The sequence below is a fragment of the Rhea pennata genome, chromosome 1, assembly GCF_028389875.1.
Source record: "Rhea pennata isolate bPtePen1 chromosome 1, bPtePen1.pri, whole genome shotgun sequence".
In the NCBI taxonomy this organism is placed as follows: Eukaryota; Metazoa; Chordata; class Aves; order Rheiformes; family Rheidae; genus Rhea; species Rhea pennata.
The window spans coordinates 29,134,612-29,155,915 of NC_084663.1; positions in this window are offsets into that span (position 1 = coordinate 29,134,612).

The following is a 21,304-nucleotide window of genomic DNA, read 5'->3' on the forward strand; positions in this document are numbered from 1 at the left end:
ACCAGTATAAACTGGATCTGATAAGAAACTTCATCTCCATTTCCATAGCATAGAGCAATTCAGTACCAAGTTCACACCTGTTTTTGAAATTAGATATTTTTCAGTGTCCAAGTGGATGCATTCAGTAGTTCCTACTGGAGTTCTACCAAATCAGGAATTACAGCAGCAACAGCAGATTTTTTTATTACACAGCTGGAGCTGGAGGAGTCCTTCCTCTTCCTAAAATAGCAACAGCTCATATCAAATACGAGTGTTGTGCAGTTTCCTCTCTTGCTGAAGAGATTTGACTCCTGGTTCTCTGGAGTGTGCACCAGCTGCCAGCTTATTTTATTCAGGGAGAAGGGAAGATATGTTTCACTCTTCCAAATGAGACCTTGCTAGTAGGCAGAAAAGAATTCAGGATTCATTAAGCCAGAAAAAGAAAATAAAATTCTTTTGCCTAATGACTTAGAAATTCTGGTTTTGAAACTCCTTGATTCCCTGTTCCAAGGACTGGATGAACTAATCCCTGAAGAGAAGAACAAGACATTAGGCATCATTTCCAACAGGCAAGCATCTTAACCACTAGACTGGACACACACGAGGGTACTTCTTGCTGGACTTTGAGAACTTGTTCTGTTTTTCTGCACTGTGGAACCATTTCAAGAGGTAGAGCTGAGAGTGCTTTCTTTTCTATGCTCTCAGATACCTCTGTAAGCAGGTGGGTGAGAGTCATTCTATGGAGATATGAATCTGGAATCCCTCAAGGCAGCGGAGGAAACTGCAAATAAGATTTTCTGACAGAAGAACCCTAAAAGTGACAGCAGATGATAGGAGGCTGCCTGTCTCTTGTGACACAAACTGGCAAGTAATTATTCCTTTTCCTTTGGTAGTCTTCCAGGCTGAAGCTGATGTCTATGGTAATAGCTATTGTAAAGCTCAGCATGCTCAGTGACCCACTCTGACACCTCCAGCATGTTCTGGGTTCAGCTGAGGGAACCCATACAAAGATCACACAATTCAGTTATTCAGTTTGTGTGTGACAGGCAGCCTGTGGGCCCTGTTAGTAAAAACTCTAATGTCAGAAAGTCAAATTGGCTTAACTTTAGCTGCAAATCATTGTTTATGGGGCAATACATGTCTAGTTCGGAGCTCAACTGGCCTTAGTATGGTGCGCCTTCCCCAGTCACACTGTAAGTGTCTGATTAAGTCATTGCTAAGGAATAGCAAAGGATCATTCTCTCTCCGCATGCCACCCTTTTTGCCCAAGCCCTCTCCTGAGAGTTGTTCTCTCCAGAAAAGTCCAGGATCTCCATCATTTTTAGATACAGACTCTCCTCTGTTATGTATTTCTCTTCCCTTTACTTTCAGTTTGCTTCTTACTTCAGGAAGCCCTCAAGCCACATAGTTTAAGTCTGAGGGAGTATTCTGGAAAAGTATCATTCATCATTGTGGGGTTGCCTTCTTCTGATACATTTGTCTAAGCAACTGCTTTGGTTGCTACAGGAGACAGGATTTTGGATTGGACATACTTTTGATCTCTGATCTAGTGTGGATGTTCTTATGTTATCTTATGTAGAACTTGGTGCTACAAAAGTCTGTAGGTTCCTGTTGTCTGATCTGTCTTTCCTTCTTGTATGACTTCAACTCACAGAGAGATGCAGGAGGTAATTTTAGCTTGGATGCTACTAGCCATATAGGCGTGATATCAATATAGCTCAAGGATCTGGGTAAATTTGCAGGTGGCTGGCACAGACTAGTGTTTTCCACTGTGCTTACACTGTTAGCTCTATTGCTATCGGTCATTAACTTGCCTATATCCATGTGAGATGCTGCCCAAAGGAAGCTAATCTTACTGTGTATTTCAGACCCTGCATTTTCCAAAACACCTATTCTTTTCTAACCCTCAGCTCCTTGGAGGATGAAAACAGATTTTATCATGGAGGTGAGATGCTCAGCCTACAGTGAAGTAAGATCTTTCCTGCTGTTGATAGTCTTTAATAGCAGAATGTGATAGCACTGTCCTGCCTTCTTAGTGCAAGATGAACGAGGCAGAAAACAGTAAAAGAGAGTTATATGACCTAAAGAAACAGCACTTCAGATCAAACTGGCACTCAAAAACTATATACTGACAGATCCTGAATTATCATAACATCTCTTTAAGATTAAACATAATCCAATTTCTGTACATGCTTTGATATTATTGGAAGTTATATGTTCAAGAATAATATTTCAAGAGAATAACTCAAAGTATTGCAGCTTAATATTAAAGAGGCTATCCTTGAAGAAATCGTTGGAAAAAAGATTGCATTTCTTTAACTTGGGGCTTCCACCATTTTAAAAAAATATTTCCATCCATACGTATATTGCAAAAAACTTCCTTCAAGCACTCATGGAAACCTACAGATTAACTGAAAACTTATAAAATCACTTCTTTATGAACATAAATGCTGCAGGTCCTTCAAAATAAAGCTGCTATGTGAGATTTTGGGAAGGGATTTTTTTGATTCTTTAAACTGATCAATGTTAAAATTGCACTTGAGTTTTCAATATTGTTTTTTTCTTAGTGAACGAATAGCGAGTCAGGAACTGTAAAGTCTAATGCTTCATGATATCTGTTTGTGTCATCAGAAACTTATCAGCCCAGAAAAGAAAAATCAAGATTATATCAGAAGTGAAACACAATCACCTCTATTGTGTATGAGAGAGAGAAAGATGTGAATTAATGAATGAAAAACTAACAAAATACAAAACATTGACTTTCTATGTTTATTTAGATCTAAGTATCACTTAAGCCCTATTTTGAGGGTTTAAATAAGGCTGAATTTTCTTGAAGAAGTCATGGAATAAGCGTAACCCTAAGTGAAAGTACTTTAAGGCAGATTAACATTTTGCTGATGTGACAGAGTTGATTTAGTTCTCAAAGGGAGTATCTGTGTCATTTATAAAATTGATGTTTTGTTGGATGGTTGAGTGAAAAGTGTTGGCATATGAATATGAAAGATTACCTTCCTTTTCTTTATCCCCTTTCTTTTACGCTGCAGCACTTCTTGTTCAAGTTGCTTCTTGTTTCTCGGAGAAAATAGCTGAGTAACCTTGACAGGGGCTAGCTTCCTCAAGTGGCTCCTGAAAGGGCAGATGAGGACTGCAAGGGAAGCAGAATCCTCTTTCAATTAGGCAAAAAATAAAATAAAATAAAATCACTTTGGATAGAAACAGCTCTCCTCATGCTGAAGTAGGGCAAAGTCATCCAGGTCACTTCAGTGACCGATTCTGCTTCTTGGCCTAATTGGAATATGCTGAAACCAGTCATTTACAGGGAAGCAGATTAATTCACTGGGTTCTTGGAAGAAAACTCCCCAAACTACACTAATCAAAGAGAAATCTCACCAGCTGCAGCCTTCTTCCTCCCCTTCCTCCCCCCAACAGCAAATTAATTTTATTTCTGAGTCAATAGGATCTGGGTAAGTCCAACAGTCCACTAGTCATAATAACAAGTAAAAGTGTAGGGGAAAAAAGGCAGGGATAACTTAGTAAGGGTAGGAAAAAAGGTAGGATCACAATCAAGAGAACTTACTACACCTGTGTCCCATACAAAACTTGGGCTGCAATCAGCCCCTTCATAAATGGAAATCTGGTATTCAGCCTCTTCACAAGTGATAAAGAAAAAGGAATTATAATTGGGGGAAAATGTCTGTTGTTGTTTTCAGAGCTGCAACTGACTTTGTAGAGTTGCAGAAAGATTCACAATATTTAGTGACTGGGAGACAAAATTGCAGATAAATTTCAGTACTGATAAATGAAAAGTTTTAAACCCCTATCGAAGAGACCTGACTACACAGACATGTTGTCATGGATAGCTATCCAAACGCTTGTGTTCAGTACCTAAGAACATCCAAAAAGGTACCTAGAGTGTTTCAGAGACAGCCCTCGTCTCCTCAGCAATTTAGGCAGTGCTAAGTTCTGCCACAGTGGCGGTTCCGGGGGGGGGCAGGAGATTGGTGGGGTCAGTGCTGGGACACTAGATTTCAGTAGGCTCAACAGGATTTCAGAGGAAGATTTGGAGAAGCTGCGTGTGGGAGAAGGTTCCCTAGTCTCTTCCCACACCTTTGCAGCTCTTGGCTCAGAGATTCAGCTGTGTGAGTCACAAGGCCTAGTGTGGTGCCTCAGAGCTCTATGACCTTGACTTGTTTTTACTGAGAAAACTGTTGTGAAGGTGTGAGCTAAAACTGTGCAAGATAAGAAAGGAGAAACACAGACAGAAGTAAAAATTCTGTTACAGTGAGTTAGCAGCAAAAGGATTTGATGGGAAAAACACTGCTTAAAATGTGCAAAAACCTAAGAATAAAGCAGAAAATGAAACAGCACAGAGAATCAGTCCATTCCCAGGGGCGGTGGAGACAAGCTCCTTCATCATCTAACTGACAACTGCCTGGCCAGTGAAGACTGATCAAATGTCTCAAGGGTGGTGAAAATACTAACACCTACATCAACAATTCATTAGTCTTAGATATTGTATATATTAGATGATAAAATAATTGCTTTGCACAAATTTTTGGCTACATCCTCTTTGAAAAATCTCTTCGCACAAAGCAAAAAGTGGCCTGCAGATGAGAGAGAGCTTCAGTGTTTTCCCCTGAGCTTGATGTTCCTCCCTCAGCAGAGCCCATCTTTCCTTCTGGCAGCCCCAGTTCCAGCCTACCCCTGTCTCTGCAGGCAGACTCTCTTTCATCCACACAAGGCCATGGAGGACTTGAAGGAGGCAGTGGAGACACAGTGGCCTCCACTTTTGTCCATCATGTGCCAACATGCTAGGCTAATTCATCCTTGGGTCCCTAGCTTAATGCTATACAAAAATTATCTTCAGCACTCACCTACTTTCTTGCAAACAAAGCTACCCCTACAAGCATTTACTTTCATTAGCTAGTTTGTAGGAGTTTAGGTTTATTTGGAAAAAAATGGCTTCTCCACAGCTTGGGGGATTCAGCCTCAGCATTCCCATCTACCTTGCTGACCTCTCACGTCCTGTTAACCTACCAAACTAGAGCAGAATCAATTACTGGGTGATTTATCTGATCCAAGTGGCGTAAGCCTGATCAGTTCCCTGAAGGCAGAGGTCTTAAGTCACAAAATAGGTCTAACAGAGCAAGTAAAATTCCATTTTCTTACATGTGCAAGGGATGCTCTGCCTATTGCTGCAACTATGCTCTCCTATCATTGCCCAGAGTGTTTTTTTCACCTAGTATTTCTCCAAAGTCTTGCTCCAACTCAGGAAACACTACTTTTCATTGAAATCACAGGCGCTGTAGATAAAAGATCCCCAAAAAGCTGGGAGAAAATCAAAGCTTGATAGGACAAGAGCTGAGTTTAAAGGGAAGAATCACGTACCGGATTCTAACCTCTACAAAAAATTACATTCATTTCTAAATACAATTATGTGGTCCCAGCTGAGCACACATTGCACATTGCATTGACCATCTGTGGCCAAAAAATTGCCCCTCAACAGTAATTAACTGACAGTAATAATTTTAAAATATGAAGTATTTGTCTAAATGATACTATATATTATATATATATATACACATATATATGCTTTATGAGTCACTGATATCTATTAACTAAAATGTAATATTGTAAAAATGGCTACCTGCCTTTCCATGAATCCAAGAAATCATAATATATGGTAGATAACTGATATATAAAGGTCTGTCCGCCATTCGTCGTATAATGAAGTCCAAGGAATAATCCATAACATGGGAGAAAACCCAGCCTGAGTGGACAAAACAATGACATGGAAAAAAACTGTAGCAGTTTATTCCTCACATTTCAATTCAGTCTACAGTCTACAGTCTTACTGTTTTGCTGCAGATGCTTCAGGAAAAAATGTGAAGCCTGCTTAGATGTGATGACCCATGTTCTGCTCTTAATTACACCAGCTCTAAACTTCAGTTACTCCATCAGTTTCAACTATATGTTGCTTATTCTTAAGTCTTGGGAGCAAAAGGAGCAATTTATCACAATTCACATTTTCTCAAACTTCTACTAGCCCCTTGCTACTCATGTACAACTGAAAAAATGTAAAGACAAATTGTTCTGTAGAAGCAAGTAAACATTTTTAAAAATAGAAAATCATTCTTCCTTCTTCTCTCTCTCTCTCTTTTTTTTTTTTTTTTTTTTTTTTTTTTTGTGGGTGCAAAAATTAGCTGAGTAGGGACAGAAGGCTTTTTCCTAGAAGAAACTAGTGTACATGTTCCCCTTTCCAGCCGAAGTGAGGGACCCAAGTTCCCTGAAAAATGCAATGAGCAAATTAGATGCATATTGAAGGGTTTTATAAAAGTGATATTGAGCATAAAGGCTGCTCCACCAGCTGATAGAAAAAGTCAAGTAAGGACAGAGGAATTAATTACCTAATGAAGGTCAGATCCTTCTTGAGGAAAAAGCAAAACAGATATATTCACAATATGAAGTAGCCTATGTAGGCAGTCAGCTGGATCATAGGGAAATTGTTTTCAGGAGAATATTTTGATTTGGAGCAAGATCTTCATAGAATCACAGAACAGTTGAGGTTGGTGTCATCCAACCACAATTATCTTTATCAATCCGCCTGCTCAAGCAGGGTCAGCTAGGGCAGGTTGCCCAGAAGCGTATCTAGTTGGGTTTTAAATATGTCCAAGGATCCAACAATCTCTCTGGGCAATCCATTCCAACGTTCAACCACTTTCACAGTGAAGAAGTGTTTTCTTATGCTCACGTGGAGCATAACTCTTGAATGTAGGTCTCTCATATGCTAACTCAAGTATTGCGGATAATGGTTGCTCTCATGGGCAACTGATGCTAAAGTCCTGTCCTTCCACTGTATACAGATTTTGAAGTACTTGGAAAACACCTCTTGGATTCAGCCCAGTAGGTTACTCTGGCGGTAAATATCTTGTCTGTGAATCCTATCACAGGGTACATGTGAACTAGGGCTCTGAATCAGAATTTCTTGCATTCGTATACAGAAATAATTATTTTCACAGTCATTTAAATTCTGGAAGCTCCATGTCCTATCAGATCCAACTCATATTAAGCTGTTGTGATGTAGGAAAAAGCACTCAACACTGTTTCCTTCAAAGAAAAATTAGCTTGGAAAGTAAACATCTTAATTTTACTTAGAAATAAATTGCACGGAATTGTTACCTTAATTACCTCTATCATTATTTCCAAAATTAAGAGCTAAAGAAAACATTTTCTCAGTAATAGAATTAAATTTCCTTGAGGATTAATTTTTTCCATTTTCAAAGAAAACCCTCTTGATATAAGTACTTTATATAAAGTACAGTATGCAAATGCTTTTCTCAATTACTTTTTTTTTCCAAATATGCTTCCAGAAGGATTGTCAATCCTTGAGCATACTGAAATCTTCTTTTATTTTCTGTGATGGAAAATGACTCCTTGCATTTTTTTTTATCTCTGCATTTCTAGAGCTTTGATGGACCAAGTGTATTACAAATAATGGTTGAACATTAGAGCTCTGGTTCCTGCTCTTACTGTAGAAGAGTTTCCATGGAGTAAATGTGATGAGCCTGCAGCTCATTGAAGCTAGGAATTATAAAGGACTATTGGAAAAAAACCTTTTACTGGGAAGAGAAACTCCTGGAATTACCAGTTTATTGTAAATGTAGGAGAGCATAAATCTCCACTACAGAAACCTGTGTGCCTTTGCATCACATACATAAATAAAGCTACTAGAATGGGCAGTGGACTGTCAGTCTGGAAGTAAATACGAGTGGACATAGGCAGACTCCCACAGACTTGCAGGGTCAGGTACAGCCTGGAGAACTGTGCACCCAGGAGCACGAGCTACGCATTCATGTCACCAAGAAAGTTCTGCCTTTTCTGCTCACAAATCTGACTCCAGATTACTTACTAAAACAATGCGTATTTCAAGCATGACCTCAGCACAGCATATCCCTTTTTTCTTTTGTTCTGTTTGAAACTAGTGACACTAGAAGGCTTAGATTTATTTAACGGAGACAGCTTACATAACACAGATCAACCACTGCCTACAGAGTTCATCATAGATGTGTTGCTTTACATTTTCACTCTGATTTTATGCTGTCAGACATACAAATAACTAGCCTATTCCACCAAAATATACAAGTAGACTCCCAACATGTTAATGGGAACAAAAAGGAATAGACTTTTACTTGTATCTGAAGAAATAATGCACTGGAGCCCCCAAAAGAAGATAGTGTATTAACTCTGTTTATTAGCTGTAGAAACTGTGAACAGTCATGTACCTGAAGGAAAATTTTTTTACAATATACCCCCTTTTTTCCCCTAGAACATCATTATTAGCTTTGACAATGTGTTTTCAGATCAAACAAAAATTGGTTACCATAATAAAACATTTATTATTTATTTATTAACACAATTTATTTCTCATGTTGCTGATATAGTATCAACACAAAAAATGGAGAAAAAAATATTCTTTTAAAACTCCTAGCAAGATTATTATTATATTTTAAAATGTCAGATTACTAGGAAAAAATGCTTAAAGGAAAAAGTAAGTACAAGAATAAATCTTTGACCCATGATGAAGACTCTGGTACCTTTTCTATCATAAAATTAAAGGATACACTTTATGCAACAGTTTTATGGTTAAAACAAAATTAACAAACAGTATCTATTACAAATATGAAACTATGAGCTGAATTGCTATTTTAACTTACGGTACTGATCAGAAGTAATTCAAAGCTCAAGAGAGCAATTTCTTTGGCTCTCAATTGTGGGGAGTCAGTTGGGTTTTTTTTCAGAACAATTAATATATACTTGGTTCTTTCAGACTTACTGCACGTATAGATTAAATATTTAAAGTTGTCTAGATGCATGACTTAAATGTCCCAAACCATAAATAGGTATTTCTCTGTTATGGCAAATACTCAAGACAGCCCTCTAACACTGCGTAGAAAGCCCTGTGTACTACATTTCTGTTACCGGACAGAGAAAGAAGGGAGAGAGAAAGAGAGAAAACCCTCTAATTTTGTTACTTTGTTTCAGTTTAACCAGACTTCACCTTCTGGCACTTTATTTGGTCTATAGCCATACAATCTATGCGTGTATTGATTTCAGAAAAGTATACTCAAAAAGCAGCTTTTTGCTGCTCACATTATGGAGAGTGGTATGACAGTAGTCAGCATATGGTTTGGGAATCAGCAAAAGAAGGAAGGATAAGTCTGATTTTCAAAAGGCAACCTGTCTCTGAGACCTCAGAGACAAACACATCAGTCTCTCCGAAGCCTGACCTCTGTGAAATGTTAAAATAAAAATGTTGGAAAGTGCAAGAACTTAAATGCTCTTCTGATCTTCAGCTGTGTAGTCAAGATCCAGGCCATCTGCTGGGGGCACTACATCTTTCCCTTTCATTGCCTTATATAAAAAAAGACTTCAAAGTGCCCTGGATTGTTCAGGTATCATTGTAAAGGTGGATATTAAAAATCTCTTTTATTTTCCCTAGTTAAAAAGTTAGCTGATAGTAAGTATCGGTCAACAGGTGATGCACTGCATGCTGATGAGACATGCTAGTTTGAAGAAATGTACAGTACTTGAGAGAACAGGCTAAGCTTAAATTGTAAATTGGTAAAAAACAGTTCTGTGCCAATTTTTACTCTCTCTCTTCAATGCATGACATTGCTTCAAGATACTGCTATATTTAATCTTTTGTTTTGTTTTGTTTTAAAGAACTCCACTGTTTGAATCTAGTTGCTAGCATATGCATTGACCCACTTCATATTAATTCAGGAGAACGACAAAGCATTTATGCATGGTTACTTCCCATTTAAATATTGCTATACATTAAGGTATCACTCAAGAGAATTTTTTATAGTAGTAAATAAGATGATGCAAAGTTCAAAAAGCCAGAGCATACAACACATCTCACTTGCTTTAATTTTAATAATTTTATGTTAATATCCAAATAACTATATGTTAATGTTTAGCTATTTGTAGCTAAATCCGGTAAAGGACTTGGAAGCCAGTAAGTGAAAAGCTTCAATGTTGCTGATTAGACCTCTGATACCTGGAGTAGAAGCCTGTGTTAGGCTTCCTCCTATAAAGGGCTACCAAGAGAAAGGAGCCTTGGGACCCAACTCAAAATATGCACGTGTCTCGGACCTCTTCAGCAGTAGGCTAGGCACTAGGGGAATGCCCGTAACTGTCCTTCCTCCGGGGTCCTTGAGCATCCCTTTCTAAAGCAGGGGCCACTACCCATCTTTCTGAACGGAATTTCTACTTCTATTTCTGTTAGAGTAGGAAGCATTACCATCTTGCTCTGAACAGCCTTGAGGTCTTTTTAAAAGAAAGTAACCAGACACGTGTTTTACAAGAGCCTGATCTCGTCAGTCTGTCAGGAGCATGTTCCAGTAATGTTCCAATAACACCAATAAGAATTCGAGGGTTGGGGGCTACAAGTAAAGGCACAAGTAATGTAGAATTAATTTTAATTGCAGTAGATGGATTTAGAGATTACAGTCAGATTCTCTCTGGTTTCTCTTCTGAGTGACCAAGTTCCTTACTGAATTTTTAGCTTGTGAGCTGTAAAATGAACTTTTCAAGATCTTCTACTCAAGCAGTCTTGCTAGTTCAGAAGTAAATTTGTGATTACTATGAATTCTGATTCCCTTTAACCAAATGTTAAATATTTTAAAAAGCATCTTAGTTAAATTTGGGACTACTTTGAATACTTTTTTTAAGAGCTCTACTAGCCCAGGTTCTTTCAATTTTGTCTTTCCAGTTAGAGTTTCTAATTACTTAAAAGAATGGCATATCAAGAAATAATTGGTTAAGCTGTCATTATATTGCAGCATTGATTACTGGTGATAATCTCACTGGATTTATAGCGTCTTCTAATTCATACAGTTACTTAAGTCTGTTTTGATTAGATGCTTTAGGACATTACAGGATAAAGGAGAAAGCTAAAGGTGGAAGAACAGCTTAAAAACGCTCCTGTTAATGCATATCCTCCAAAATGAGCATCACTTTTTCATGTTGCAATTACTGTTTGCTATGCATTGGAATCTCCATTCAGTAAACCCTGGTTGAGGAGCCGTGAAAGATTTGACAGATGAGCTGCTGAGGTAATTACTTAGTTCCTTTCCATCTTACTAGCTTTGTGCCTGATAAATGAAGGCTTAAATTCTGAATTCAACAATTCTAATTTCGGTAGCACAATGAATTACAGTAAAATGCCTGTATATTTTTTCCACAGTTTGACTAGTTTAAGGCTCCTGCCTTCCAGTTGTTTATAGTTTAGGTCAAGGAATAGGATAAGTATGATAAATTTATCTAGTCAGAGATGACAAGGTGGAATGCAACTTTAAGTGAGAGAAACAATTTTAGGTGATGTTGTTACCATCTACCAAACTTTAACTCTTTTTTTAAATAACATCTAATTATAAGATTAAAGCTAAGAGGGTAAATTATTGTTTTTATCAATACCTCACAAACAACTGTAAGTACAAAGAAGAGCCTCTCTTTTCCCTTAGCTTATTCAAGACAGCTAATGGACAGTGTTGCCACAAGAACATGTGTTTTTAGAAATTAGAATGTTTCTTAGCCATTACAATAGTGAGAACCATTAAAATCATTAGATTTTTTTTTCTTTAATCCCAACAGCAGCAAGAAATGTTGCAAGGATTTCAGACACAAGCTAATTCTCTGGTGAATATGGTTAAGTCCCTGTAAAATAATTCTATTAAAGTTTAAAGAATTTGTTTTACAGACACATTTTGTAGAGCTTGCAGAAGTGCAGTTCTACTTACTGTTACAGATAGTAGTTGCCTTGGAAATATGATGTGTTATATAAGATTAGAGTGTCGATAGCTTAAGCCAAGGCAAAATAAGTAAATTTTATTGGAATAGATTCTTAAATTCAGGGAAAAAATAAATAAATTGTTGATCTAGTAAGATGGTAGAGTCCATGAAGTAAATCCAAAATTTTCTTGATGTTTTATTCAGAACTAATCATACTGCTCTGGTTTGCCAGATAGTAATAATGGTATTAATCATAATTTGATCAGTTCCTATAAATTAAGCTTATGGATATGATTGTGGTTCATACTTGATATATATCCGCAGTTAAGATAGAAGCTTACACAAGTAGATAAGATATAGATCCAGTTTTATGTAAGAAAAAGGCAAGAGGCTGTAAGAAAAGACAAAGTCAGAGGAAGTCACCTTTGTCAAAATGTCCTATGTTCCTTACTTTCATCAGTTTATTGTATTTTATTGGAGGCTTAAAGAGAATTACTTATGAAAAGAAGTTTAGACTCTGACATCTTTCAAGCAACTTTGACAATGTTATTTTTGTTGTTGTTAAGAAATATTTTCTGGACAACACAAAAGGATGCGAGGAGAAACTCTGTCAGTCAGTCACACCGTTGGGGAGGTAGATTGAGGAGACACCTGGTTGTCCAGGTGGCAGAAAGACCAGTAGAGTTGTTTCAGGCAGGTGTCTTGCAAGAAGACTTATTTCCAGTCTCAGAAAACTTGTTACAACTTGCAGAAAGTTTCTGTAGTTTGTTAGTATTATTAATGCTTGTATATGTTACAGCGTACTTATGCACCTGCGCCCCTACACAGTAGCCACCTGTGGGGATTCTCCAGGCTATCTCCAAGCTTGCAGAGTGCATAGTGGGGGCACAGAAGAAAGTTACAAGGTCCTTTAAAAATAAAGGCTATTTTTTTTTGTTTTTCAACTTATAGCAGCTAAATATTCTCATCTTGTCAATATTAGTTTGATATAATGCATAACCTGCACTTTTCACATCTCACATAATATTGTTCTTTTAAACTGTGTTGCATTACGTGTGTGTGACCTTGTGTGCACACACACAGACATGAATTACAGAATTTTCTCTTGAGATTCCAATCAGCTAAAAAGTATTAGAGCTACCATTGATTTCAGGAGACTAATCTACCCTCGCTGCTGGAACTGCTGGACTTGGGCTTCACATGGATGAGAGGATGAAACACTCAAGTGGATACTCTTATTTTCTCATCTCTCAGGCAGCTGATATCCTACTTTACCCACTTCTATGTCCTGCTGCACTGTGAATTTTTACATTACTCTGGGAAATATGTTCATCTCTGTTGGTCTCCTATTTGCATTAAAAAACTACCTGAAGAACCTCAGTCTTGACAAGACGGGTTGGATCCACCTAACTGACTATTCAGGCCATTGCACAATGCTCTAATTTGCATTCCTCACAGAAAGGGTAGCTCTGAGATTCAAATTTAACCAAGGCAAGAAGTTCTCAATCTGCCAGTGAGCTTTCTATTGATTATATTTAACCTGTGCATATTTATTTATGATTTTTTTTAACTCATCCCTGAACTTTTCTTTTTTTGCCATTTCAACTGATTATCCTGTTTTTCATGGACTAGAACACCTTGTGCAAACTTTTAAATATGAATTTATATATACATGGTGGATGCATTTTGTCCTTGTTTCCAACTAAGAGTTGAAGATACGTAATTAAAATTTCAATTATATTATTTGGAACTTTACATAGAGCTTGAAAATTAAAGCATTATACAACAAACATTTCAATATATACATTTAAATATTTTAAAGATATTTTTCACAAAAACATGGATAAAGTATCACTTTTGACTGTCATAGAATAAAGATAATATTTCTAAGTATAGAATCCCAGATGTTAATCTGTGTAAAAGAGGGTAGCTCCAGAGTGTTTAGTACAGCTATAGGTATCAGTGTACGATATATTCTTTAAAAGGATGTTTAGAAGACAAGTTTTACATATATATACCTATATTATATACTCAATATAATAATTTTTTACCATGGATGCACTACTGTGCAGAAAAAATCTTGAATTCTGTTTCTGTGGATGGCCTAACGCTCATCTCTCCACACTGTTGAGAGGGCCACCACAAAAACACCTGAGATTCATGTCAGCGCTTTTTGTTGATGACTTCATTCTGTCATTATCTTCAGTTACAAAATGTTTTTATATAAAGAACTTTCTGGAGTTAAAATTGTTTAATACATGTATTCTGGATTAACAAACTTACTTAGTATGTCATTTTAAATTTTAAAAGGAACAATTACAACTCACTTAAGAACACCTACTGAGATTGTATGATTTGAAGAAAAAGATTTTTTCCTCTTTTTTAAACATCTTATTGGTTAAAGGAAAGCTTAAAAGAAATATGACAGCCAAAATAAGCATAGCTGCTCAGAATGCATACTATAATACATTTTACTAAATGATATATATTTAAACTATTAATAACTTGATTAAATTTTTTTTAGCTTAGTCCTCGAGATTACTGAACAATTTTCTTTTGCAGAAGTGGCTTATATTAGAGTCTGCAATAAATAAGAGAGGAGCATGAGTGTGTTCCATTACATACTGTGGGCTCAATAGGTCAAATTCATAGCCTACATTTAAATACTTTCATTTAAAGAAAAAGAGAGTTTGATTTATATGTGTTAAAATACTATTCTTTTCTTCATACTAGTAAGCATTGCTTAAAATGGCATTCGATTTTCCATACAGACTGCCAAACACTGGAGAGATTTTTTTTTGAAAAAAAAGTTTTTTTAAGGGGTGAGCTGGAAAAGAGCATCTGCTCCTGTCCTTTTCGATCTGTTCCTGCATTCATTTGACAGAGGGCAAGATGTAGGCTGCTGTCTGGGAAGCACAGTCTGCCAACAAGAAATGCGGTCAGCAGCACCATCCACGCTCCATGGTGGGCCCACACACCAACACCAAACTCGCTGGGAATTTGTTTTCTATGTGGGAACTGGGCAGCTCCTACCTTTGAAGATATGGAGAAAGGATCACTGAATCAAACCAAAGTTAATCACTGCAGCACCAGTATTATGGGCATCTAACACAGTGTAGTGGGCCAGTACTTCTGAAGGAATTGACTTCAGTTACTTATAAAATAAATTGAGAATTAAAATATATTGAGAGAGAGAGAGTCCCTCCTGAAGAATTCTAGTGATCATCACCTAAATAGGGTACCTCTCCATCCCAGAGTTTTGGTTTCTCAAGTGTGCAGCAAAATTCAGTGTTAAGAGATAGCACATTGGACAGCAGGCAATGAGGATTAGGGAGATGGGCTGGTAGAAGGCAATGATAATCTCCACTAAAAGACAAGAGAGAGATCTGATACAGAAATGATTCTCCTTATTCTTTAAATAACAGTGAAAATCAGATTGTTTCTTTGATATATTGTAATAACCATACTATAAATAAGATACTGAAAATCTTCAGAAGGCTACATAGACATTGATATCCTTTAGACTACCATAAATATTTTGGCTTGTTTTCTCTAGCTAGTGAAAGTAGATTTAAATTAGTTATAACTAGATTCAAGGGGAAAAAATACATTGATACTTACCAAATTCTAGTTCTAGTCATCACAGAGAACCCATTTAAAATTAATTCTGCAGTTTTCTTTGATGAAGAGGATTGCTTTCTTTCAAATATCCACATCTGGGTGACGCTGACCAGAAAATAATTTTAAAAGATCAGAAAATCAATTGGCTTGATTTCCATTTTTTCTTTTAAAATACTCGACACCAGTTCTTTCTTGTCTGAAGTCATTCTTAAATTCACTCAATCACTTAATCAGTCTTCCTGCTAGGCGTGATGCTTGTCACAGCTATGCTGGATAGTGTCATATCTGAACATGGTGAGCTCTAGTGGTATTACAGGAAGCTTGAGTAGCAAAGTCAGACAACTGCAAGAGTTGTGAATTATTAGCACTAGCCTTAGCTTGAATTGAGTCATCTCTAGCTATAGGTTAGTGTGAGAATTCCTCTAGATTTTATGCTAATGATCTTCCTTCAGAGCCATTTGTCAAAAGAAAGCACTAGGTTAATCCCTCAAACAGATAAAATACAAGCACATGGAGTGTGCACCAGCCAAGACAGTCCTTCCCTCTTCTGCATCTATTCTCACAACCTTGTGAAATATGAATTGTATCCATTGCTGTAAGACAACTTGTACGACACTGCTCTGTGACAACCTGTTATATTTATAAATCACTGTTGTAAGCTACTGTGCTTCACTGCCTCCTGGGTGGAGTTTAAATTACAACTTCTGAGCATGGCTACATTTGATTAATATTTTTCTGTCACTTAGGCTGTAGTAACAACAAGACAAGCTCCTAGCAGAGTATATAATTAATGCATACCTTTTGCTAGATGTTTAAGGTACTTAAACCAAAAGCCTAGCTTCCTAGACTCTGTATATTCAGTGAACATAGCAAAGTTCTTACAGATACCAGTTCAGGACAGAGCCTTAAATTAGGAGGAGCCTGGCTCTTGTTTCTGACTGTAACGTCAGCATCGTCCTTAGGGTTAGGTGGCAATTCCTCCTTTTTCCTTCCTGTATCATGTAGAAAACTAAAAACTTTGTCAGTAATTTAGAAATAATAATTAAAACTTGTATAAGTCAGTGGTTGTTAATGATACATACTGCAATAGCAGGCAAGTTTCTGTATTTCTGTAGAGTTACAGTAGGTCAAAATTTGCCCCAATAACATGGGGCAGTGTCTAATATTTTTTGTATACATTCCAGCTATTTTTTTGTCAGGAAAACTTTCATAATCACAATAGTTATAGTCTACTTTCTAACATCATGATTTTTGATACTAATATGTTATGATCTTCTTTTCCCTGTTAATTATTATGGAGCGGTCAGGAGTTGTTCTGTATGAACTAACTACACATTACAGACTCGTATAGTATGAATTTTACTGTCAGATACTGATAAATGCTGATTGTCAAACATTTTACTAAATTCAACAAATATCTCATGCAACTTGAATATAAATACCAAATCTAAACTTTTCATGTTTTATAACTCCCAGAAGTGTTCTTAATATCAGATATTAATACTTGGTATGTAAAGGAATTAACAAGTGTTCCTGCACATTTTGTTTCAGTGAAATGTTTTATCTTTTCAGTTAGTTGCTGTCGAAGTTAAATTTCCATGAAGGCCCAGGCTAATACATTAGTTAGTTCTCTGAAATTTAATTATGAATCAGTTTCTATTTTTACGGTGATGATTTTCTTTGTATCAGGAAAAGTACACATTTCAGTGTCAAGCTTGACTTTCTTCTTTTAGCTCTTTGACATGTTAAATAACATAAAACTCAGATTGCAATGTATATAGTATCTTTTAAATTATGATAGCAGAAGTGGGTTATAGCTTATATTTTACAGTCAAAAGGATCCTGTCAAATACATGTGGCCTTTAAAATCTTAGTTGTGACTGTCACAAATGAAAATTCATAACTAACATACAATCATAAGGAAATACTAGGTGAGATCACTGTTAAATATTTGCCTTTCACTTCACTCTTTAACTTCAATTTGAAGCACAAAGTCAGCATACATGTGTTAAAAAAGACACATTTATGATATGATCAGTTAAACAGCAGGCATTCCTTGATCCACCTCATTAATTAAAGGGAAGAAAAGAAGAAATTATTCCTGTCCCACTGTAATAAAAGTAATGGGTATGCCATCCTTATTTGCAGTCAGACATGAAGGAGTTTATGTTAGGATTAGGGAGCAGAGAAGATAATAGAAAAAGTGAGAGATATTCTCAAACTCTCTCTCACAGCTTTAATATAAATCACGTATTCCGAATCTGAGATAGACATTAATTTATTGCTCTTCTCCTCAGGACTTTGAGGCCTTTCCTACTACCTAGCTGTCTCTGACTAATTTATTTGAGGCTAACACACTAATGCGGGGGGGGGGGGGGGAATCCTAGTTTCACAGGATGATGATTTGGGGGTGTTTTGCTGATCATTGTGCCTCTCCTTTTGCAAGTAGAGGTTGTTCTTTATGGTGGTGTTCCTACTCTCTTATAGAAACTGTCCCTAGACAGAGAATAAAACACTGCAGCACTTTGTGTTGGAGAGGCTAGCGTGTGAATATTGGAAATACTACTTATATCGAGTATATGAATGAAATGGATGATAGGACCAAAGAAAAATGCTAATAAATTTCTAGTCTTTCCAGTGCAACTGAAAGCTTCCTGAAGGGAAGTTGCTGGCATCTCACTGGAGTGTTGCTGTCACTTAAGATGACTATGTTCTCTATTGCTTCTTTAAGAAGGTGGTTATTTTGTTTTAAAATCTTTGCTGTTGTACTGCTCAGCTTGCAGAACTGCCTCTATATAACGCAAGAAATTGCATCTGTAATTACAATTTCATCAATGGCACAGATTAAGTGTTGGCCTAGACAGCTTAAATGTATGTCTTGCTTTTTTTATTGGATATATGAGGTCATAATTCTTGTTAAGATACATGTTAGACTAGGTTATTATATATGATGTCCTTTCCTATACACCAGAAACAAAAGGAAGTTTTTTAGGGTGAAGTCTGCTGTTAATGGGAAAGAGCTACCTTGTTATGAAGTTCACCTACAAAGTATCTTCTAACTTTATAACTGAGAAAATGTAATATATATCCCCCACCAATCTTTCTATATTCTCAGACAAATATAATATTATGTTAAATCTGGAGGGGATTTGATAGTGTGTATTTGAAAGTATCCATTAAAATTGCAAAGATATGAAGCATTCCAAAGATGTTATCATCCTTCGGTGAACGAAATCTTGCAAACTGAGGACACTTTGAGATTACTCATATACCTAGGTATGTCACTATATGAACACTAAAATACAAAAGACACTTAGTTCTGGCTGCCAGTGGGCTCACTTTCTAATCAGATTATTATAAATAAAATGGAACATTTAATATCTCAGAATAGATAGATTAAATGTCTTTTTTAAAAAATATTTTTATAAAATCACTTGAATTCTGTATCATCAAATATTTAGGTTATCTAGTTTTATGATAGATACACACACACACACAATTTTAATATTACAATATGCAGGAGGTCCTGTTACAAAAATCTGGCTATACTTAAAAGAATATTAAGGATATTAACATTTAGGCAGAATCTAGGATGTACAAATTACAATAAGCTATGAAGAGAATAATGGAAAATATAGTGGGAAGAAAAAGTCAAGAGTTATCTAGTCCATCCTCATATGCCAAGAAAAGATGAACTTATTGTTCTTAGATATTACTTGAATTCCATTATAAACTCTTCTCTGTTTTTCAGGGCTGGTTGTATCTGATTTCTATTATTGCATAAGGTTTCTTTAGTTAGAAGCATTAGAAGAGTGAACAAGCAATACAAAAAACATGTGTATGAGCACATGCACATGGAGATAAATTCTGAAAAAATATCACTGTATTGGGACCAAGATTTACTCTCCTTTGCAGAATTATTATTTCTTTTATCCTTTTTTTTTTAGATAGCAGTTGTTTTTTACTTTAGATTGATTTTTATTTTAAATGAAATACTCACTTTGTTACCTGAAACTAATTTTTGTTAGTGATGAGTCTACATTTTTTATGTTTTTAAATGTATTTACAGCAGAAATGCAGAAATAATCTGACTGCAAAAAAATCCCATTATTAACATTTTTAATTTTGTAAATTATAAAAGTATCTGAGCCTCATGTTACATTTTAAGTCCAGAAGGTAAAAGAAAAATATTTAATACATAAAATGGTGAGATGATAGTTTATTGCAGTAGAGGTAGCCATGAAATGCCTAAAGGAATTTAAAGATGGGAGAACTTCAGTTTTCAATTACTGTTACAGAGTTTTCTGATTCTTTGCTGTCATTTTGCATTGATGTGTGGAGAGTGTGAAAAATGTCCCAAAGGTTTCTCTTTAAGTGGGACAAGTAAAAATGCTACCACAGGGTTTTTCACTTTCCCTATAAGCAGAAAGTTACTTATTTCAGCTTACATTTAAAATCAGGACTGAATACCAGAAGAGACAGATAGAACTAGCTGACAGCAAAAAAAGGTGTATTGCAGACATTGTGGAATAGCGCTGGAAATGTTTTAAGCTGGTTGATTTCAGAGTCTTTTAAAACCTTAACATGTGTATGTAAGTACTTTCATACTTTGTTCCTCTGGCTTATGCTAGATTTCACAGGATTTTTTTTCTACCTCCTAGTATAGGCATAAAATTTAGTTATAAGACTCTGACACTTGCAAAGCTTGACTCCTACGTGACTATTTCTATGAAAAAGGTTAAGCATGCTCAGAAGCTTTTGTAGTCTGTGACATTTAAGGACAAATTTCTGATCCAGATCCAAGCCCTAATTACAGTGTTCAGACCCTTTTTTACCTGACAAAATCTTATTTTGATAGATGTAGGAAAATATATTCCTGGCCCATTTCAGGCTAGTGAAAAGCTAAAACTCAGGGCTCTGAAGGTTATTTCAATGGATTTTGAAATTAAAAAAAAGAAAGAAAGAAAAGAATCATTCAGGCACCTCTGATACAATTCTATTAGTTCATGAGAATGGGAGGGAAAAACAACCTATGCTTCTATGTTCTTAAACTTCTGGGTAATCAAACAAACAAAGGCAATTGCTCTATTTACAACCTACATTTTCAACCAGCACTCAGCAGAGGGCCTAGATTTCCCCATGAGTCATGTGTTAGCACATGGCCAGACTGTACTGAGATTTCCTGTTCTTTCATACCTAGCATAATTCAATGCTAGGTAAAGCACTAAAAACACTGTTTCTTAAACAAGAGAGCTAGATACTAAAAGCAGTTTGGCACAACAACTTTTCTGGAAACGAAGAGCTGCAGCGTGACATTGCCTTGACCCTGGTTTCTGTACACTGTCTTAACACTTTTAATCACCTCTGATTGCACGATGGGCACTGCCCGTCCCAGAAGGCACCCACAAACAGCTATTTTGCCACCAGCACTAAGGAGCTTTGTTTTGTACAGAAATATGCTACCTACCATTTTCAGAGAGGTTTGATCCAGACTCTAACATTAAATCATACGTTTTAATGAAAGCACCTAAAATACAGGTAAAAATTACTATTGCATTTTTACTAAGGTAGTTCAGAACAATATGATGAACATCTTTTACATTTCTTCAGCATCAGACTTACTAGGACTCATAAATTAGCTTGAGTAGTAAGTTGTGGGGGCACTGTAAATATTTGCTCAAGTCAACTGAGAGATGTTCAGATGACTGATAGCAACATCTCTGCCAGCCGAAGTCAGGCATCTCATCAGCTAGAAGTCCTATTTGGACTATTAAAATTGCAGGTACCAACATTACCAATGTATGGATCCTTACAGGATTACTTATGGAGGTACACTCAAGCCTAAAAAGAGATTCAGCAAAGAACATAAGCAAAACTTCCAGATATAACTAGTTTGCACTGCTTTATATTT